Here is a 21,111-nt window from a genome sequence, read left to right as displayed (position 1 = left end):
AAGATATTTCTCAGCCCTTTTTTATTTAGCTATACTTAGTTTCACAGTACAGCATAATTCACATTCAACATAATGTCACATACTCATTTAACTTTTATTTTATTCAGGGAGCAACATATTATGATTTTTGTACAGCTTGGATGAGTGTATTCAATAAATACCATTCAATCCATAAATAGATACACAACATCCTTCTGCTATATTCTGCAAAATAAGCCAGAATGCTTTTATCTGGATATAGTCTATTCATTATCTACAGGTAACAGCCTTACCCCTCCCACCTTCCCACTTCAAAGGGTGGATTCAGTGAACCTGTTTCTCTCCATATCCTAATTTCCTCCCATCCAGGATCTCTCTCTACACTAAAACCTGTTTTAGTGTACAGTTGTGCCAGTTCCTACATGTAGAGGTGATGACAGAAACACCCAGGCTTTTCAAAACACATCAGCCCCTACCCTTCAGGTCTTCAGACACGAAGTCATTGAGCAGTCTTCAAACTCCTAAATAGATCTCTTTCTCTCCAAAAATCCAAGAACAATCCTCAGAAGCCAGGGAAACAGAATTAACCTCCCAGAATAGCAAATGAAATCAGCTCAATTAACATTGGTAACAGACAAGCATTAGTGATGGTAACAGCAGAAGTGGAAAGTAACTACAGCACAAAGTCAAAGTGGTTACTATCCATAGTACATTATTGGTAGCACCTGTAATAGATGGCTCTTGAGAAAAGGCATTAGGGGCCTCAGTATTTGGGCAGGAGTAAAACAGTGTCCAGCAGTACACAAACCTGCTGTACAGTGATCTGGGATTGATCATGCTGTTTGGACAGGATAAAAGCAAACTGTTCAGAGACAGGAAACGACAGGTCACAGTGACACCAGCTATTCTGTTAATAAGAAATGGTACTTCACAATTCTACCAGTAGAATACAGCCCAAATACAGTGTGAGAGTATATATATCTGTATGCATGTATGTGTGTTGAGATATATATATATATATATATATATATATATATATATATAGAAAGAGAGGTAGAGGTGCATATATAGTGCATATATGGTATTTATAGGGGTTTTTTTTTCAGTTTAGGAAATGAAACTAGAAATATTAACAAGGATTAAGTAGGATTAAGCAGTATGAGTCAATGTCAGCCTGGTCTCACAGTGAGCAGTGGGCTCACAAGTCACATGGAGTGCCCATTTCAGAGCCCAAGGTAGCTGTAGCCCTATGTCGCATTGGGTTCTGTGTGCTGACCACACAGCCATTGCCAGACAACCCTATGGCACAGCTCTCCCAAGATCGAACCCATGCTCTAGGGAAACATCCCCTCCACTGAGAAGCTTTACAAAATGTGGAAATCCTAAAGCATTTCTGGCTCCTGTGCATTCCCTTGTGACATGGCACAGTAGCAGCCTTCTCACAGCACTGCAGCAACACAAGTGTGACAACCTCATAAGGATGTACCAGGAATGGAAGCAGCAAGATAAAGACATCCTTTTGATGGTGATGGCAGCATTTTGCTGGTCCTTTTTTTGTGGGTACTCATACCACAGTCCTAGCTGGAACTACAGAGAGTTCCTTGAAAATAGGCTGAAACTATACAGCTATTTTTCCCCTTCTGAAAATCAGTTCATTTTTTCACCACAAACTGGGTAGCTGTCATGCCAAGATGTGGCCTAGAAAATGAAGTCTGGGCTAAGAATCCATAGAAAAATGTGAAACGATGTGCTCATATTCAAAACCTTGCTAAGATCATTTCAGAAGCCAGGGATGAGCTCTGACTTGGCCATGGTACTGGGACTGAATATACTCTGATCATCCTCTTCATGTCATGTAAAAGATTAGCACCATTTAGTTCTTGCATGCTTCCCGAGATTAAAAACAAGAGTGACAAATTGAGCCCTAATGCCAGCAGATGTAACTCCATTTGTGCCAGTGAACTTTCAGTCATTTCCCCTACAGCTACGCTTGCCACAATGAAGCTGTGGGAGCTGTGGGAGCTGACTGCAAAACATTGTTTTACTCAAATAATACTTTTTGTGGAAGTCTGAGAATAACTCTTGTCATGCTGGTGGATGCATTAAAGAGGTTTCAGGATTTGGGTTATTTACATAACTTTAGAATGTTGGATTTGGCTAGAATCACAAGAAGTTTTATGATCCATATGAGTTTATGTTGAAAAAGCCCTTTAAAAACTGCAGTTGGGAATATTCCTATGACTTTACCCCATCATGTTGTTCTTAGTTGTGTGCTTGTGTTGGACTCCATTCAATCCTACTAAACAGGTCTTAGAGCAACAACTTTTTGTTTAACAACTACCATTAATGTGATGAAGAAGCTGATTTTTCACTGTTTTCCTTATCTTTGTACCAGTCAAGGAATGTGCTTAAGGGAAAAAAAAACCCTAAAACAAAAGCCCACCACTAACACATGGAAGGGTGTATCTGAAAGAGAAGGAAGCCCTAGGGAACCAATTTAATACTTTTACTTTATCTTCTCATCCTGATATGTTCTGGAAAGCATTATACTGTCACTGCACTTTGACTAAGCACAGTGCACAAGAGCATACACTGGCCAGGGGAATAATCCTCTTGCAGAGATATGGTTGACTTGTAAGCTAATCACAGTCAGCAGCCTTGTAAAAATACCGTTGTGCTATTGCCATTTGATTTGAAAGCCTGCTTCTGACTGAAAGCAGACAAAACATCAGCAAAGCTATAGAATAACATTTTCCCCTATTATCCAGGCACTTAGATTGCAATGTTCATTTAATACCTGACCAAAATATACATTGCTACACTTGAGCTAGCAAATACTTTTACCAACACAGAAACCAAAGAAGCTATTAACAATTGTTCAGCAGTAAGAGGATGCTTCCAAACTTTCAATGCAGTTATTCTTTCACTCACATGCACTCAATGTATTTTACACAGACTTAAGAAACATCTCTTCTGTCATTAATTAAGAAATTGTCCTCTTGCTACTCGAGTGCTTAGTTTGTATTTTTTCTGCAATATAGTTCTTGTTTCACTTTTTGTGATCATCTGTGTAAAAAAATCTACCTAATTTCTTACCATTGCAAGAATACACCATAAAAGGGACATATTTTTTTCATGTGTTTTCTTCCAGGGGCTTGTTATGGTTTTAGCTTTTGGTCTTCTACTATCATATGAAAAAGTTACTGAGTATATGTGGTTATATGAATGGTGGAGGTTGGAGTGGATGTTCTGCATACCTTGAACAGTTTAGTATATAAGTTAGGAGTATACAATCTAACAAATCTAACAAATACTTGTAATTAAAAAAAAAAAAAAAAAGCAACCTCAGAGAAGAAATCTCCAGAAAAATCTAAAAAAAAACCTGCTTGAGAGAAAATGTTGCAGAATTTAGCATTTTGAACACAGTATTGCTATAAAGTAGTTATATGGCTCCCAGTTCAAAGCTGGCTTATGCCAGCCAGCTGACAGCATGTTTTACAGCATGAAAGAGACCAAAAAGATCAAATATGCCCACTAAAACAAAATATTTGTCTTATTTAGCTGGGTGAAAACATAATCATGTCCTATAAATGTACTTGTTGAGATAATACGAGAAGGGCATAAGACATACCTAAAAGAAAAAGGACAAGGATAGAACAAGAAAAAATGACAAGTAAAGGGGTGGTTTTTGACCATTAGGACGGTCATATTTTGAAGCAATAACTATACAGTTCAGGCAAATACCTAAACTAATTTTAAGATACAGCCAATCAGTTTATGAAAGATATTACATTAACTACTTGTCTCTAATAGCAAGAAACAGGACTTGATGAATGCTGCAGTTCCCTTCCTCCTGGGTCCTGTTCACTTCATCAAGCCTTCATATTTTGGTTGGGTGTTATTTTCACCACAGTTCTGAGCCAGCCTTCCTGCAAACTTTGATTTATCCAGTCATCAGGAGGAAAATACTGGAAATCACTGCTGACCTGCAATTTATCCCTAGAATGAAAGAACTTCAGTTCCTGCTGGGAAACTCCTTGATCTCAAGATTTTCTCTTTGAATGTATCGCTTTCTTTTCATCCCCTTTCATCTTTCCATCTTAAACAACTACATTTTATTCATCCATATTTCAAAACTGTCATCACTCATTCTCTCTGCTATGCTAACCAGATAATAAGTCCTAATTTTTAAGTTGCCAACATAGCATATGCAGTACTTGCCTTTCAAAAAAATTAAAAATTAGAGTGTAGGGATAATTAAAACATGAACGAAATGCAGTGCATCTGTCAGAGCATCCTCTCTTACAGGTAACAACCTGTCTAACATCTCTTTAAGGAACATAACTAGTTTCCAGAGGTCTAAAGTCAAATACATTGACTTAAAAAGTCGCTTTGGAGCAAACCGCAGAGCTCTCTACTTGGCAATTTAAATGACTGACCATTCAATTTATGAGCATTCTCAGCAATAAAATTCAGCTTGAACTTAATAATAGCACATTTTATGTGACAACGATGACAATTATAATCTATAGTTACCGCAGTCATCCTTTGGTCTAGGGGAAGATGACACTATTAATTACACACACTTGCCATTTTTCAGACTTAACTTGGCAGGCGATTGAGCTCTGAACCATCTTCAGCTTGACTTCTACATTTTCCATTTTCTAATCCACTGGAACGAAGATAATTAGAACAGAGAAAAATGAGAGGCTTTCTTTTTCCTGACTTGTTTAAAGATGTACCAAACCTCTACCACGTTTGTGGCATATTCAGTAACACCACAGTCACATTAAGGCTGTGCTACTTCAGTTAAGAAGCTGTTGGCATTTATTTTGTAAAAACTATGCTCCAGAGGTACTGCATTTATTATTCATTTTAATTTGCATTGGATGAAATGCAACATGGAAAGGCTCTCAGCCCGTATGTAACTTTCACATAATTCTAGCATTTCTTACTATTTTTGTCTGGAATTTTATTTTCCATGATTGTTGACATTTCTAGCCTTCTGGGGGAATTAAAATATATTGACTATCTTTAAAATTTTGTAAAAAGCATCTCTCTAAATTCTTTGTCAACTGAAAAGCAAATCATTGATTCCAAATTAGGAAATAAATCTCTATTTAGGATAATATCTAAATACTTGCTTGTTCTATACCTAAGGATGCAATTTGACATAAGGATTCAGGGTCAAATTCTACAATAGAGGCAAATTAAAGTATATGCAATAACATTTTCTTGACCTGGTAGATTCATCTAAATAATCCTCCTAGTCAGTTTCCCCAATACATACTTACCTGTGGAAAAGAAGAAAAAACCAAACACATCCCAAAACCTCTCCCCCCCCTCCAAGAAACCCCCAACAGACAAACAAAAACAACCAACAAACCAACCAACCAAAAAACACCTAACAGACAGACATTAGTTGTTTTCCCCAACCAATCCAACTCTTCCCAAGCATGCAGTTAAAAGGAGGAATTTCAAAGCAATAGACTTAAGTCAACAAATTTAGACCACTTTGGACTCACAACAAATGGTTAAAACAGAAAGGAGAAGGAAGTAAAGCATTTTAAAGTTGAAAGACCTCTTAAAAAATGGTTGTTCTTTGTCTTTCTCTTACAAATTTCCTCCAATGCTCATAGCTACAGCAATAAGCAGGCAGAAAACCTGTGGCTTCTGAGGCCACAATGCCTGGACTGTTTGAGCTCCCCTGAAGTGTGGACCAGGTCCACCACACTTCCTTCTCCCCAGACCTATTTTTATCTCCTGTCTATTGCACTAGCACTGATGTTCACCTGGCCTCACAGAAAGCAGGTTCAGAGGGAGTAACCCTAGCAGAAGATTCACACCTTGTTATCGGCCAGATTTGTTGCATGAAGAAGTTCATCAGCAGATGAGATATCTGCTAACAATGTCACAAGAGAAGAAATACATCAAAAGAGAATAAAAGGTGACCTGAGAATTCTCTAGGCTCCTGTGGAAACAAAGGAAGTTTGGAGTGTTTCATAGGTAAAACACACACCTAAACCCTTCCCAGTAGTATTCAGCCATGTGAAATGCTTTGTCTGGTAAGGTTTTGCAAAACCTTGCAAATGTTTGCTCTTCAGCTCTGTAGACTCTTCTGTCTACAGACAATTCAAATGTCAGTACAAGAGAGTTTGCCTGGCCATCACCTCAGCTTCTAATACTGGTGTTTCACAGTTTCATATGTACCTACTTTAAAAAAAATCCAGTTTTAGAGATGATAAAGTTTTCAGAGCTATTCTCTGTACTTAAGGGTGAAAATACAGCTTGAACTAGTGACATTTAAAGAAATATTGTTTATGCTGAACAGACTCTTTTAAGTACATACATCAGTTTCAAGCATTCAATCACAAGCACTATTTATTGTGGAATGCATCTTATTTCTGGATTTAAAGGTATAGGACTGCAATACTGGATGCTATTTAGAAATAGTTCAAGGCCTTAATATTTGATCTATGCTGTATGTCTTAAATAATATTAAGTAAGTGTGTCAGAGGAATTGTTGTGGGGCGATAAAGCAGAAAGTAATCATTAAAAGTGAATAAATCCAATACTTGAGGCAGAACACTTTCAAAGTAGTCAGATCCATAATCTCAAATACTACTAAATATCCATTCTCAAATATCTACACTTAATAATCAGAGCACTTGGCAGAGCATTTTTTGAGTACTTAATAACATTTGTGGCTGCAAATTGAGTACACCAAAAATATTTTCACCTATTTAATTCAAATCCCTGATTACGAATCCTGCAGTCTTTTACTTGAGACTGTTCCTCTCAGCATTGGCATGAACTACCATTGTTCCACAGAAACACACAAAAAAGGCATGCCCACAAAAACTGTGTGTATAAATACCACACAAAATTTCCTAGTAGGACTGACTGGGCAAGAAAAATTGCTGAAATGTTCCTTTTGCTGGACAGACAAGGAAAATTGTAAAGCCCCAAAGTTACCGGCTCAGTTCCTATCCATGTCCTAGTTAACAATCCCTCAGCATTCTCTTCAAGCAACACTTCCATGGAGATTTTTTTAAGTTATTAAGAATTCTGGAAAAGACCTTGTTAAAGTTATGTAACAAAGCAAAATGGATCTGTGGGGAGATTTTCTTTCTCGGAGCGTATTTACACTTTTATTAGCATGCTTTTGAGGGAATAAAAAAAGTAAGATGCATTAATATAGATAAACATATACAGGCAAACATGCACAGACAAACACATCTTCTTGTTCATTTGTACTGTGGCACTAATAGTAGCAGCAGCAATAAAAATTACAAAGGATTTAGAGTGAAGCTTTACTGCAGTTTGTACAGGTTCCAGTGTCGATTTATTATCAGCAGAAACTTCCTTTCAAGCTAACAAAAGTTATGCCTTACTGAAGAAGCAATGTTTTGAAGTTTTGTGTTTTGTGTTTCTCAGAAAAGTTACCATAGTCAGCTGCCAGCTGGAAAGAGGTTTTCAAGCACAAGCAGCTGTCCAGGCTCTGTGGCTGCCCTGGGCTGCAGCTGCCTGTGGACAGCCCCTGTCCCTTGGGATGAGGCTGCTCAGGCCAGATCTGGCTGCTTAGATCTCAGTGTGCCACTCTCAGGCTTCCCTTTCCCTGACACAGGAGACTGTATAATGAGGCAGTTTACATTCCTGCATAATCTTTAGAAATAACAACTTTGCCTACATTACATGTACGGAGAGGGGCTTTCAGGAACTCTAGGTGTTTGGATTGCCATACAGAGAAATATCCCAATGTCTATCTACTTGCAGCTTCAATCCTGTCCATTAGTGGCTCAGCAAAATCCTTTGTTTCCAGTTTACTTTCAGATGCTTTGACTCTCTCTTGCTCCTTCATGTTCCTCTTTTCATAGGAATAAATTGCAGCTGTTCCCTCTTGTCCTAAAGCAAATCGCTCAAGAGATGGGAGCTCACATAAGAACATGGAGCAATCTTCCTGCCAACTACAGTCTTGTACACCCAAGCAAAGCACTTGTGTGCACAAACTGCATCTACAGACCACTGCACCCATAGCAAGACCCAGCAATATCTTCTATACATGGGATATCCCGATCTCTTGAATTTCATCCCTCTAAGCTCAATATTTTCTGCTGCACTTAGGGATAGAGTGAAAGACTTATCTTTCTGCTCAGTGAGTGTTCAGTCAGTAGCAGTTCACTTTTTAAAAAGATCTGTCAAGTCCAGTGCTACTGGATTTGTTTCACAGCCCTTAATCTCCATTTAGCAGTCTTTGGAGTGATGATGGCATTCATTCTCGACCAGACATTCTGCTGAGTAATTTGGGACTTGATACATGTTGAAATCTAGATTCTAGTACAAATATGTTGAGCTACATCAAATAAGATCTATGGGTTTCTACTTTCAGCAAATACAAATTTAATACAGATCATACTCTGTTTTAAATAGAATGTGCAATATCAGAGAAAACTAAGTCAACATTTAAATGTACTCCTTGCAAGCATGTATATTTGTCTCCCTACCTCCTGACATCCTGATCAATTCAACATTTCCTTTACATTTGTTTATGCCCAACCGACCTTTAGGCACTCTCTTAAGCAAGCCAAGGATTTGCCATTTCTTAGACTCATTATTGGCTCATTGTTCACAGTAAATAAACAGGCCCACTTTTTCTTACAGGTTTCCATACAAGTACATGTAATGCTTGAACAGCAGTTAGGTCTTCTCTGTGAGCCCTTAGTTGTAGCGGTTCTTGTTTTATGTATTTATGTTTCTTATCCCAATAATCTACAATATTTTCAGATATAACATTTACCCAAGCATTAGCTCCCTGTTAATATTTCACAGCAGTTGCACCAGTCTCCACTAAAGTAGTACATTTTCCTCTGTCAACTTCTGCATTCTGCCTCTATATAGAATTGTTCTTCACTCCTTTTTGTATTTCCATCCTGATAAACATGTATCAGCACTGCCGGTGTGCTTGCTGGTTGTTTTAATTTTGCTGGTTCTGATTGCATACACTAATTTATCTTGCAGTTGGTTTAATGTTTTCCGGTTGTGAACATATCTCTGTGTCCATGTAAGTTTCCTGTTTCATGCTCTTGTTATAACTTTACAACTTCATAGATATTTTCTCATTAGTGTTTCTCTGATATATTTAGCTAATAATAACCCTAACCCTGTTTCCTTAGTCAATGTCTACTGTATTTACCTCTTGCTTTCTAGCCTTTTAAAGTGTTTTTTAATATTTCCATTAGTCCAGGTTCAATATATTGGTTTAGATCTTTGATTTCAATCAAAATCAAATCTCAATAATGAAATCTGACAACATAGCATGATCTCATGCCTGATTTTCTAAGTTAATGTCAGTCAAGAACCTTCCAAAGAACTTTCCTTCCTTTTGCTGTTTTATTTGGAACCGATATTTCAATTACTTTGCTTTTCTTGAGAATACAGTATTCTTCACTCTAATTCATCCTGGCTTACATACAGGCAGTTTGAGATCTGTAGCTCCACATGCAGAAATAACGTGGAAATGCTAACTTTTCTAAATCTTCTTTCTCAAAAAGTACATCTGCCTGCATCTAGATATCACGTCCTTACTTTTCTCTTTTCCAGGACTCTGCTACTGCATTTCAGCTGAAGGTGATTTTGTTTGGGTGTTTTTTTAATGCTCCCATATCTCTCTTAGTTTGCTTTCTCTCCATTCTGGCCTTTGCTTTGAATATTTACTCTTTTCCAAGTATTGCCTCTGGTGCTATGCAGTATTTACGATTTTTAAGGAGCCTTCATCATGACACACAGCGTAAAAAGCTATATAGAACTGTCTGCCACATGCCACTGATTTCAGCAGGCTGCTTGAGTGACCCTGACACACACCACCACAGCCTGTTCAGCTCTTAAAAGGCAGTGACACATTCCCTTACACTGACAGCCCAAAGTTATCCTCTCCAGGACATGATGGTTACTCAGGAAACTTGCTGAAGTCAACAAGGCACAATTGAACTACACACTGAAGCTGTTGGGAAACTGTCTAAGCATGAACACTCCCCAAAATGGGTTTTGGAGAGAGGGGTTTATCAAGTTAGGAAGCCAAGGCCAAGAGAATTCAGACTTTGTTGTTAGCAATATTTAAAACAAATCCCCAAATTACTTTCTTCTCTGCTTCCACTCCTCAGCTTTGAATTGAGATCCTAAGGAAGAAAAATTAACATCTACCTTCTCAGCTTGCTGCATTCTTGGGACAGCTATTGAGAAGAAGTGACAAGCAAAAGAGGTAAAATTTGCCATATAAGACCTTTAATTTCTATTTTACCTTTGCATCTATAGTGGTTTATATTGTTTCTTGACAAGTCATAAAGTTGCATAATTAGGCAATCATAACAGGTCTGTGATCATTTTCCTCATAAAAAAAGTGACAATGTAAAAATGACGAAGTGACAAAATGGAACAACATATACTTTCACTAAAAAATTGTTTTTCTAAGTTCTCTAACAGATACAAAAAACACCAAGAAAAAAGAAAAGAAAAGAAAAAAAATGCATAAATACTATTTCACTCGAGGGAAAGCCTTGAGGTAAAAGCTTGGTGAATAATCCAAATAATTTTTCATTAATTCTTATTTTCACCTTGTAGAGAAGGAATAGGGAAGTGAAGGGAGTCGAACATTTATATAGCACTGATGGTAGACTTCAGAAAAGTTGGATCTAAAGCAAATAAGGCATAATTTGATTGTGAGGTGCACTTTGTCAGACAAAGCAGAAGATGTTCAGACTTCAGGCTGTCTCTGCAGTGAAGAGATGGTTAAGTGCATGAAGGTGATGTCCCAGAGGTGAAAGTCTGAATGTCTTAAGATTCACAACTGTTCTTTTTTCATACACTCCTTACACACATAGAGTTGACTTCAAATTCTGGGGTTCTTTAATACAGTTTGTCTTGGACATCTCTGAACCAACTCCACAATTTCATAAGCATTGAAGCCAAACTTGGAGCCCTACAGCTACTACATCTTGTTCCACAGCTGTGCTGACCACAGCCATTTTCATGCTTTTACCATCTTCATTTAAAGAAGCATTGTGCAAAAAAGGTTCCCAAAGTTCATGGTTTTTGTCTTGGTGGTTAAAGAACATTTTAAGGGAATTATATGCCTAAATATTCTTTCAGACTATAGTAGTCTCCTACCAAAAATAATTGTAGATCTCTGAATGTTAATATTTATTTATTTGCAACTTTGTGTTGTCCAGCAACTTGTCATATGTTTATTTACAAATATATACCAGCATATTATTTATTTTAAAATGTCAATAGGGACTTCATTCAATAACAACCAAATTCAAAGGAAATATTCCTTCTTCTTTCAGTTCTGCATTGGATTAGATGCTGATCTACTTCGTTAGGTTTCACCCCATCACATTACATTCATTTACAACAGCAAAAACACTGGTAGCGAGTACAACACAGGGAAAATCCAGCTGCTCACTGTTGCCAGAAGGGATTGTCCTGTAATTTTCAGCCAGGGCCCATGAGCCCACAAGCATCTTACAATAAAAGGAGCCTTGGTGATACAGGCTCAGGACAATTCTGGATGACCCGGAGCAGTAAACACAAAGTACAAATGCTGTTTGATAGTCAGTACGGGAATGCCACCTTGGAAGTGGGGCAGAACCAGGTGCAGTATGCAACTGTATCCAACACATGTGAATCCTCCAGTGCATGGTGGAACAGAGAAGGCAGAACAGGAAAGTGCCATCACAGCCCTGACAAGCCCTGGGATGACGGAGGAAAAGAAAGAAGGATCACTCCCATTCTGAGTCTCCCCATTGGGGATACAAAGCCTGATCTGCACTGCTGCCCTCCCAGAACAAGCTTCCTTCCTCATTTGCTAGCCCCCACAATTTTTTCTGTTGCAGCAATTGAATGTAAAGTGCTTTCTTTCCCTACACAGCTGGATCAAATGGAATTGTAAAGAAAAACATGTGCCTGTGTGTCTTTTCTGCTCCAGCCTTCTCACATAGAAAGGTGACTTACACCTCAGCAATGAGCCAGGCTAAACTCAGATACAGCAACTTCTTACTTCCCACCCACTTCCCTCCCTGCCCTCTCCTGTCCTCACTTCTCCCCAACACTTTGCTCCCCCAGCCTGTGTCAGCCCTGGACTTAATTTGGCTCCCTTGGGAGTGGGTTTCAGCTCACCATCTCAGCTAAATCAGGACCAGTTTAACAAACTGAATTAGCTCATCAAGGGCCAGGTGCATGCCTGCAGCAGCACAAGGAAGAGGAATACCTGTCTAAGCAGGGAAGGGACTGAAAGGAGGAAGTGACAAGATGAGGAAGAGCAGGATCACAACTAACTCTCTGTTGCAAGCACTGTTAGGTCAGCTCAGCCCTATTCAGTCATTCCACTATTCTCAGCACTGAACTCTCCTGACAGCTTCCAAGCACTAAACAAATCATTCTTAGTCACTTTGTTGCAGCAGTCAGTATTTAGGGGATTTGATATGCCATAAAAAGCCTATTTTTGTAACAGCAAACTTTCAGATACACAGAAAGGTAGAATATTTTTCACCAAGCTTTTACAACAATTACAATAGAGAAAATTCAGTTAGAAAGCTTTGAAAAATTATTTAAGAGATGACACAAAGAAAAAAATAAACATTAAAATACTTCAAAGTTTTTTTACTTTAAGGGGTTTTCCTTCAAAACAATGTATAGCTGCTAGAATTGCTCCTATCATACCTCAAGACTACAAGCTATTTCAGCTGTATTTGTAATAAGTGTCATGTGGTAGCAGCCATAACACTTAAAGGGGATTTTTTAAAGGTTTTTGTAAAAACTACCCAATTTACTGCTTGAATTTTGATATCTATACGGTCACAAGCCTTGATCATTTGCCTTGAGCAAGGCAAATCCTAAGGTTTATCCCCACCTTCCCTTTGCAGTCAATGGGACTAAATTGTCACTGACTCCTAAAGGAACTGTTTTAAAATATATACATATGCACAGGCAATATTACTACCATTATAAAATACTAGGCAAAGTATACTTGGCCTCATGAAATGCTTCTAAGCCATATATTAACTACAACTACAGTTCTCAGTTTCTCTAGAGAAACTCTCCATTTACTTGAGAACTGTAATCAGGTTGTCTACTCCACAGGGTTCACTCTGAGATGCTTTTGCAGAACAACATTAATATTGATTTTTTTTAGTTGAGGGGGGCTTTCTTCAATGTCTATGAACTGCACTAGACATTTTTTGCTCCTTATAGAATGGTAGTGATTACCACATCTATCTATGACATCTACTGTCATAATACATAAAAATAATTATTTTGCATTGTTGCACATGCCAACAGCTACTGCCTTTAATGACCCAGTATTTCCCTTTTCATTCACTGATACAACAGAAGTCTAAGAAAGACACTCATGGTCTTGCACAGATGGATATTACTAAAGGAATAAAAAATTATTTAAAAGAGACATTTCAACAGATAACATAGAAATGTTTTAATAGGTTGTCTCTGTAAAAAGTAGGACTGGAAATCCAGTTTTAAACATATGAGTTCTCTAAGGCTAGAGATCTATCTGTCTGTACACACTAGCCACTACCATTAAGAAATGCCCAGTCTGTTACATGGAGGAGAATATATCCTACTGGATAGTAAATACTGCAGCTTAATCCAATTAATCTTAATTGGTGATTTAGGTCCTCTTTGTGTCTTTGGCATATGTCTTTTCTGAGGCAGACATGTTAATATAGGACCTAGAGACAGTATAGTAGAATTGTGCTATTTATAAGGGAAAACAAAAAGTGGGTCTCTTGCCCTGAACAGACAGGCAGATGTGAGCTGTTTTCAGGCTGGTATTAGGCAGGATTTTGAAAAGCCACAGGGAATGAGTCATTGCATTGGAATAGTAAATGCATAGTTGAAAATAGCCATAACCTCAGGGGGCACAGACCTGCTGAAGTGAGAATGTGTGAAAGAAAGCATCTCAAACAAGAGGTTCCAGCAACATTCCACTGCAAAAGGACCAGAGATATCTGGATGACACTCTTAGTATGGTTTGGTTTTAGGTAGCCGTGTAAGGAGCAGGATTAGATGATCCTTGTAGGGATTGGACTAGATGATCCTTATGCGTCCCTTGCAACATGAGCTGTTCTATGATTCTGTACATCACAAATGTTCAATAGCAGAATAAATTAGGGAGCTAATTATTCCTTCTTGGACAAACTGTCACCTCGTCAGCTGGTGTGTGGCCATCATGCCAAGACACTTCTTCCCACAAACACGAAAGCAGAGTTATGCTGAGCCAGGAGATGAGACACTGGAGGAAATACAGAGCCAGACTTAGGTGCTTCTCCAATAGGAAAGGGTTCATCTGCTGCTTAGAACCCCTCTGTGGGTCAGGTAGTATGTATCTGGATTTTAATTTCTACAAACTTGGACACAATAACATGGGGGATATAGATGCTCAATATCTAAGGTTACAACATTATGATGTGTTTGGAAGAATCTTCCGAGGAAAGGGCAGTCAACAACTAACCCATGTAAGCACAAGTTAACTACTGGGAGACAGCAAATGCTAGTTCAGACAGCAGATGTTAATTACAAAACCTAAGAAGCCGAATTCACCCTAATCTTGTCAAGATAGAGGGGACAAGGATCATCTCAGAGACTGCTGAATCATTCCTCAAAGGACTACGCATGCCCAGGGAGAAAGGTGAAAAGTGCACTGGGAGGAAGACTACTGGTCTTCATGAGAAAGACGCCTGAGGAAGAAGAGGAGCCTTCCTCAGTGAGACCACCAGGACACACAGCGCATGCGTGACCCCTATGCTAATGATATTAATGACTTCTGAGAAATAATTTGTATAACCATGCCTGTCCCAAGGAATGTGATGAATATTCATAACTTAACCCTTAATACTGTGCTATAGGAAGCACCGGTGTGTGTGTTTGGAGGAGCGAACCCCACACACCCGGCGCGCTGAAAAAGCAAATACCCAATTCTCTGATTCTGTCTCTGAAGTGTCTCCTGGTCCAGTTGTGGTGCGATTCACTTCTAAAATGAAGGATTCACACCTTTATAACTGAGAGTCATTTAACTCTGTGTTTTGGAAACCCAAGTAATTGATTTATACTGTGGTACTGTATGACCATTAGCTAGCAGAAACAAGGAGCCTCATAAATGACTTACCTTCTGTATTGAGAAGTTGCCTCAACAGACTATCTGTAGCTCCCTATGCCTCTTGCAAAACAATTTAAAGGTCTTATGTGTGCTGGGACATCTTAAATAAATAAGTTCTAGTTTTTCAATCCCTTTCTGCCACCACTTGGAAGTGATTTCTTTTTTAAGTCAGCAAAAAAAAAGTGACAAAGCTGTTGGCTCTGGGAATTGAATTGCCTTCATGGAGGATTGAACATACTGCATGAAGCTGATTAAAATATAAAAATGCGGGGGGGAGAGCTGTTCTGTGTCTAAAAGAACATGAAGTTTTGGAAGTCTTTGTTTGTTTTCCTTTTAATCTTAGCTAGAATGTGTGTGGTGGATCAAATTTTGAAAGTCGGATAACAGCTAGATCAATTCAGTTTTGCTCTCTGGCTAATAGTTCTATGGGGTACTCACTAGACATATACATACAACTTGTTTTTCTTGAATGTGTATATTGTGAATGAAAGTCTGAAAGCTGCAGCTTTTAACTTTTGAGTGATTGATATATATATTTTTCCTCATTGTTGGCAGAAGAAAAAATTCTGACAGATTTGCCAGCAACTTGCAAAGAGGATGCAGTCTACAAAAAGGTCCTTCAACATTCATATTTAAAGGTATTTGAAGTTGCCTGCAAATTTAGGGTGCTGGTAGGAGGGCATGTGGGAGGAATGTCGTTCTAGATATGAAAAGCTTAATCGAAGTCTTTGGACTTTTTCAGTGCTGCAAATAAATGTTTAGAAGTTCAGTCTGTTCTTTAGGCTCTCATTAATGAGACATTTGGTTAAATGTTTTCCTTGCACTTGAAATAGAAATTCAGAGCTACAAAATGCACCCTATCCTCCGCCTCCTCTCTTCCTCTGCCCTTCCTCTCCAAGAAGTTATTTAGTTTAGTAAATGGATGCTAAAGTGAAATGTTCAGTAATTTCCATTCTCTTCAGATTAAGAATTCTTCTGTCTGGGCTGAGATATCATATTCACAGATGCTTCAGCACAGATTAGAAATGAAATGAAAATAGCTAGGAGAGCAGAAAACTGTCTTTGTGAATGGGGAATCACATCCTGCTGCACACCCCAATGGAACACTTGGTTATACAGCAAGAGTCCCGTGACATATTTTTAAATAAATAGTGGATCCATAATAAATACAAAAGAGGGAACAATCTATTTTTATCTATTTCAATACAGCACAAACAATTTCACATACAACCTTTGAGACTATGAACTCAAAGAGAATTTCTAGAATACAGCCCTTCAAGTTTCCTCAGCATGGTGTTTTAGCAAGAAGAGTGCTGTAGATAAAGAAGATGTCTTCTCCTTTTCAAGGCAAAGAAAAGCAGAGCTTGGACTATTCCACACTACCACACATTTTTTTCTATTTTGGGGAAAGACACCATTTGGGTTGGCTGAACCCCTGTGAACATCACAAGCAGCCTGGCCGTGGAGCAGCTATCTTAGATTAGGATAAGTTGAAACTTTACCCCATGTACACACCCGAGTTTCTGCTCCCACTGAACTCATCAGGAAGGCAAAACAGGGCTGAGCATATCTGTTCCTGGGAGGTATTGGGTTCCTGGTTTCCCTATGAGCAGAATGACAATAAAAGGCTATAGAAAGAAGCTGCAGACCTGAGGACAAGGAAAGGAGACAGCAAAAGAGGCACAGCATAACCAGGGGGTCCTGAGAACTGGGACAGGTTTTGCTGGGGCCTCATTTCCAGTGCCCTCAAACATGCAGGCTCTGCCTGCCATGAGAAGGGAGGATCTTGAGCAGTTAAAGGCATCAACATGCCCTTTGAATCTTGCCTGGTGTTCTGCGATGTCCTGTCAATCCAAAAGGGAGTTGTGCCAGATGGTGAGTGATCCTTTCACCGCACTGCTGAATATGTTAGGTCTTGTACAGTCACCCTACAGAGGTTGTTGTGAAAGTATCGCTTATTGTGGATAACCTTTTCAAAAGCCCAGTGGATTTTGGCTCCTGACACCCTTGTACCTCTGTGGCTTCTGTAACACCACAAAAAAACCACAGCTTGGAACACATAGTTTTCAGCAGGATCCAATGTACTGTACTGAGCATGGTACAGTGCTCACAGCACCTTGCAATATAGGGCTAATGCACAAATTGTTCAATTCTTTTCACTTTAAAAAACATTCGATCTCCAGTGATCAAAAGATTAACAGGACTCAGCTTCCCTGTTAAGTCCGAGGAACTTGCATTCAAACAAAATATATTAATACTGTTCAAATGCCCAGTTTCCTCAAAAGGAAACAATATATCTATAAAAATCATACATTTAAGATAGGATTTTGCTCCTTCGAGGGGCAACAAACACCATTTCAAAAATATAATGATTCTGGGAGTTAGCCTGTCACCATAAATAACTAGACAGGATTTCTTTCTTACTTTGGGGAGAAGGAGCTTAAAAGAATCAAGAGCTAAGCACTCACAGTATTACAGACGAAATAAATAATCCCGTATTTTTATCCACAGTCTGTAACATTTAAAAATCAACATTTTGCAGTATATTTCAAATTACTCCTGTTTCAAGCATGTGTGTGGGAGTAAGGGGAAGTGGTCTTTCATCTGCCACATTTATCTGCTAAGTGCTGACTTTTTAGTATCAACTAATGGAACCACCTCTAGCATGGTCTGAGCCTCACTTCTCCAACCCTGGAAATACAGCAAACCATATGTTACTTCTTGGGGAGTGCTGCTGTGTATGCACGTATGTATGTGTGTCTGTGTGGCAGAGAGCAGGTATGTGTGTGTGTGCGTGTGTGCATTTATACATCACTAACTTTGTAACCCTGTAACTTTGTTTTTCTCAAGATGACTAATCCTAGCCCAATTAAGGCAAAAAAGTTCTTATTGGTAAAATGTATGCATTTATTTCTAAACTTTCAATGTCAAATTGCTTGACTGGCTGCTCTGCCTAGGCCATGCAGCATGATGAGTACTGCAGTTGATAAACATTAAAGTGGCTTTTCTGGGACCTTCTAGAATGCCCCCATATAGGGGTGGCTGTTCTTCAATGTATCATTCTCCACATCTGGCAATGTCCTATCCCCACCACCACATGGTGTGACCTTGACAATGCTGTCATGTTCCAATGTCCTCAGGCACAGCCTCCCTATTCAAAATCTTCACAGAATAGATGTAAGGAGTTAAAGAGCACAGTTAAAGGGCACAGTTGCCTGTCTCAAGCACTGTCAAGGCCACAGAAGGAACTTGAAATATGCAGAGAAGGGAGGAATTTGCAACAGGAGGGAGCTGATTCCAAGCCTGGCAGAGGCAAGCTCTGGTTAGCACATCCTTGTTAACACATCCGAACAAAAACTCCCACCACAGTAAACTGTGTGGAAGGAAGCAACTGCTCATACACACATCACTACTCAAACAAAGACCACTCCAAGTTATCTTTGGTCACATCTGTGACTGCCAACAACCCCCAAAGCACTCCCAGACTCATTTCTGGGGCCTTTCACCAAAGGACTGCACATGACCCACAGTCTTGCCCCAGGCAGTGTAAAACTCTCCCCCAGGGTGGGTAACCTGGGCATTCCCCCTGAACCTGAAGGTATATTAACCCATTGAACTCTGTTTTGTGGGCTTCCCCCACTCCCAACAGATCAAGACTGTGACCATCACTTTGACAAACAGACATCAAAATTGCAACAATCAGGTCTCATTATTGCATCCACGTATCTTGCCTCTCCACTACCTACTCTTATCTTTTCTATCTCTTTCTTCCCTTTCCTTATATATTTTCTTAAGTGATCTTTATACTTTCGTATTGCTATATTACTATAGATAATAATAAGCAAATTGGTTACATACCTCCTTTCCATTGCAACAAAATTGTTTTAAAACCTGCCATTTACCTATATTTATAAACACCAGTCATTCAGTGTCATTTCACTCTAATCCACCCCAAGAGACCCATTAACAAGAACCTCAGTTACCTTGCCTTCAGGGGCAGGTCATAAAAACAGGGAAGACATACATTTCCAGTACTATGTCTCTTGCCAAAAATACAGGAAAAATCTGGGATAGCTTGTCCTAGGAGAAAATTACCTCTCTTTACAGGCAGAGTATAGAGTGGCCTGAGAGTATGCCAGGATGTCTCAGTTCATCAGCTGTGTGAGAAGAGATCTTACTTGGTCTAGGAGGTTATATGCAGCTGTGCTACTAGTGCCAGACAGATGTCAAAGAACCAGTGAAATCTGAAATCAGTAAGGCTGAGGAGAAAAGGTTGGAGAGAGACAGAGAAGAAAGCACTTGGTCCCACAGTTTATGCAACAATGGGCTTTCAACAATGGGAAAGGAAACATTATATTGAGCCAGACTAAAGGTCTATGCAAACCAGTATTACGTCTCACACTGCCAGAGTTTCCCCCAGAGCCTCTGCAGTCCCATCCTCTTCCCAGTATGCATAATTGCTGGAATAAGGATGTTAGAAGGCACATTGCTGATGTTTACTTATAAAATGTGCCTAAGGACCTGTTGTCCATTAATTTGTCTAATTCCTTTTTTTGCAGAACCTTAGCGGTCTGCTGATATTGGTCTACCTCCACAGTCTCCTGCAAACAGCACAATGTCCAGCTGGAGGCCAGACACCAGCTATGTACCCAGGGATCAATGCTAACACTGATATTGTTTAATATATTTATTCATGACCTGGGTAGTGCACTGTCAGCAGTTTTGCAGATGACAAAGCTGGGAGGAGTGGTCAATACACCAGATAGCTGTGCTGCCATTTAGAGGCACCTTGACAGGCAGAAAGTGCAAAATTCTGTGCCTGGAGAAAAATGCACCAGTATATGTTGGGGGCCACTCAGCTGGAAAACATCTTGTCAGAAAAAGACCTGGGGATCCTCGTAACACTGAGTTGAACATGAGCCAGAACTGTGCCCTTGCAGCAACAGCTTCTTGGGCTGCATTAAGAATAACACTGTCAGCAAGTTCAGAGTGGTTGTCCGTCTCCTCTGCTCAGCACTGGTGAAACACACCTGGAGTGTTGTGTCCAGTTCTGGGCTACCTGTGCAACAGGAACAGGGACATACTGTAACAAGTGCAGCCAAGAATAGTGCAGAGGACTGAGACTGGAGCATACAAGGAGAGGCTGACGGACCTGGGCCTATTCAACCTATTGAAGAGAAGGCTTTTGGGGGGGATCTTCCCCATGAAAAAATACCTGATAATGCTAAGCAAAGATGGTGGAGCCAGACTCTTCTCAGTGGTGCCCAGTGACAGGGCAAGAGGCAATGGGCACAAACTGAAATGAAAGAAATTACATTTAGGCATAAGAAAAAGGTTTTCAGTATGAGGGTGATCAAGCACTGGCACATATTGCTCAGACAATTTGTGGACTTCATGGAGATAATCAACACATGGACACAGCCCTGAACATCTGGCTCTATCTGACCCTGCTCTGAGCTGGGAGGTTGGGCTAGATGATCTCTAGAGGCCCCTTCCAACCTCAGCAATTTGGTGAGATACTATTCTGTGAAGTCTGCAAACCAAGTGGTTGGAGAAGTGTTTTCTTTATTTGTTACTGATCTACAGGTTTCGTTGAGTCCAGCCTAAATATGGTCATGTGAAATTTGGTGAAAAATGGTTCTGTATTCCTTATATCCAGTCCCTCCATGGAAACTCCTAGCTTTTGCAGTTTCTCTGCATAAAGCAGTCCCACCATCTTAATTTTATTTGTCCTTCTCTGTAGCTTCTCTAACTCCACCATGTTCTTCTTAAGATGCAGAGATTAGAACTGCACACAGCACTGAAGATGGGAGCGCATTAAGGTTTTATATCACAGCAAAATGCTGATGTCTGTCTTGTTCTCAATACCCTTTCTGCTGATGTCCAATATTTTGCTGGCTTTTTTAGCTGCTGCTGCACATAGAGACAATGATTTCAGAGATCTGTCAATGACGATTCCAAGG

The sequence above is a fragment of the Corvus kubaryi genome, unplaced genomic scaffold (assembly GCF_017639235.1).
Source record: "Corvus kubaryi isolate FWS band 111438036 unplaced genomic scaffold, C.kubaryi_AGA036_p1.0 37398, whole genome shotgun sequence".
Classification (NCBI taxonomy): Eukaryota; Metazoa; Chordata; class Aves; order Passeriformes; family Corvidae; genus Corvus; species Corvus kubaryi.
This window is presented reverse-complemented; position numbering follows the sequence as displayed.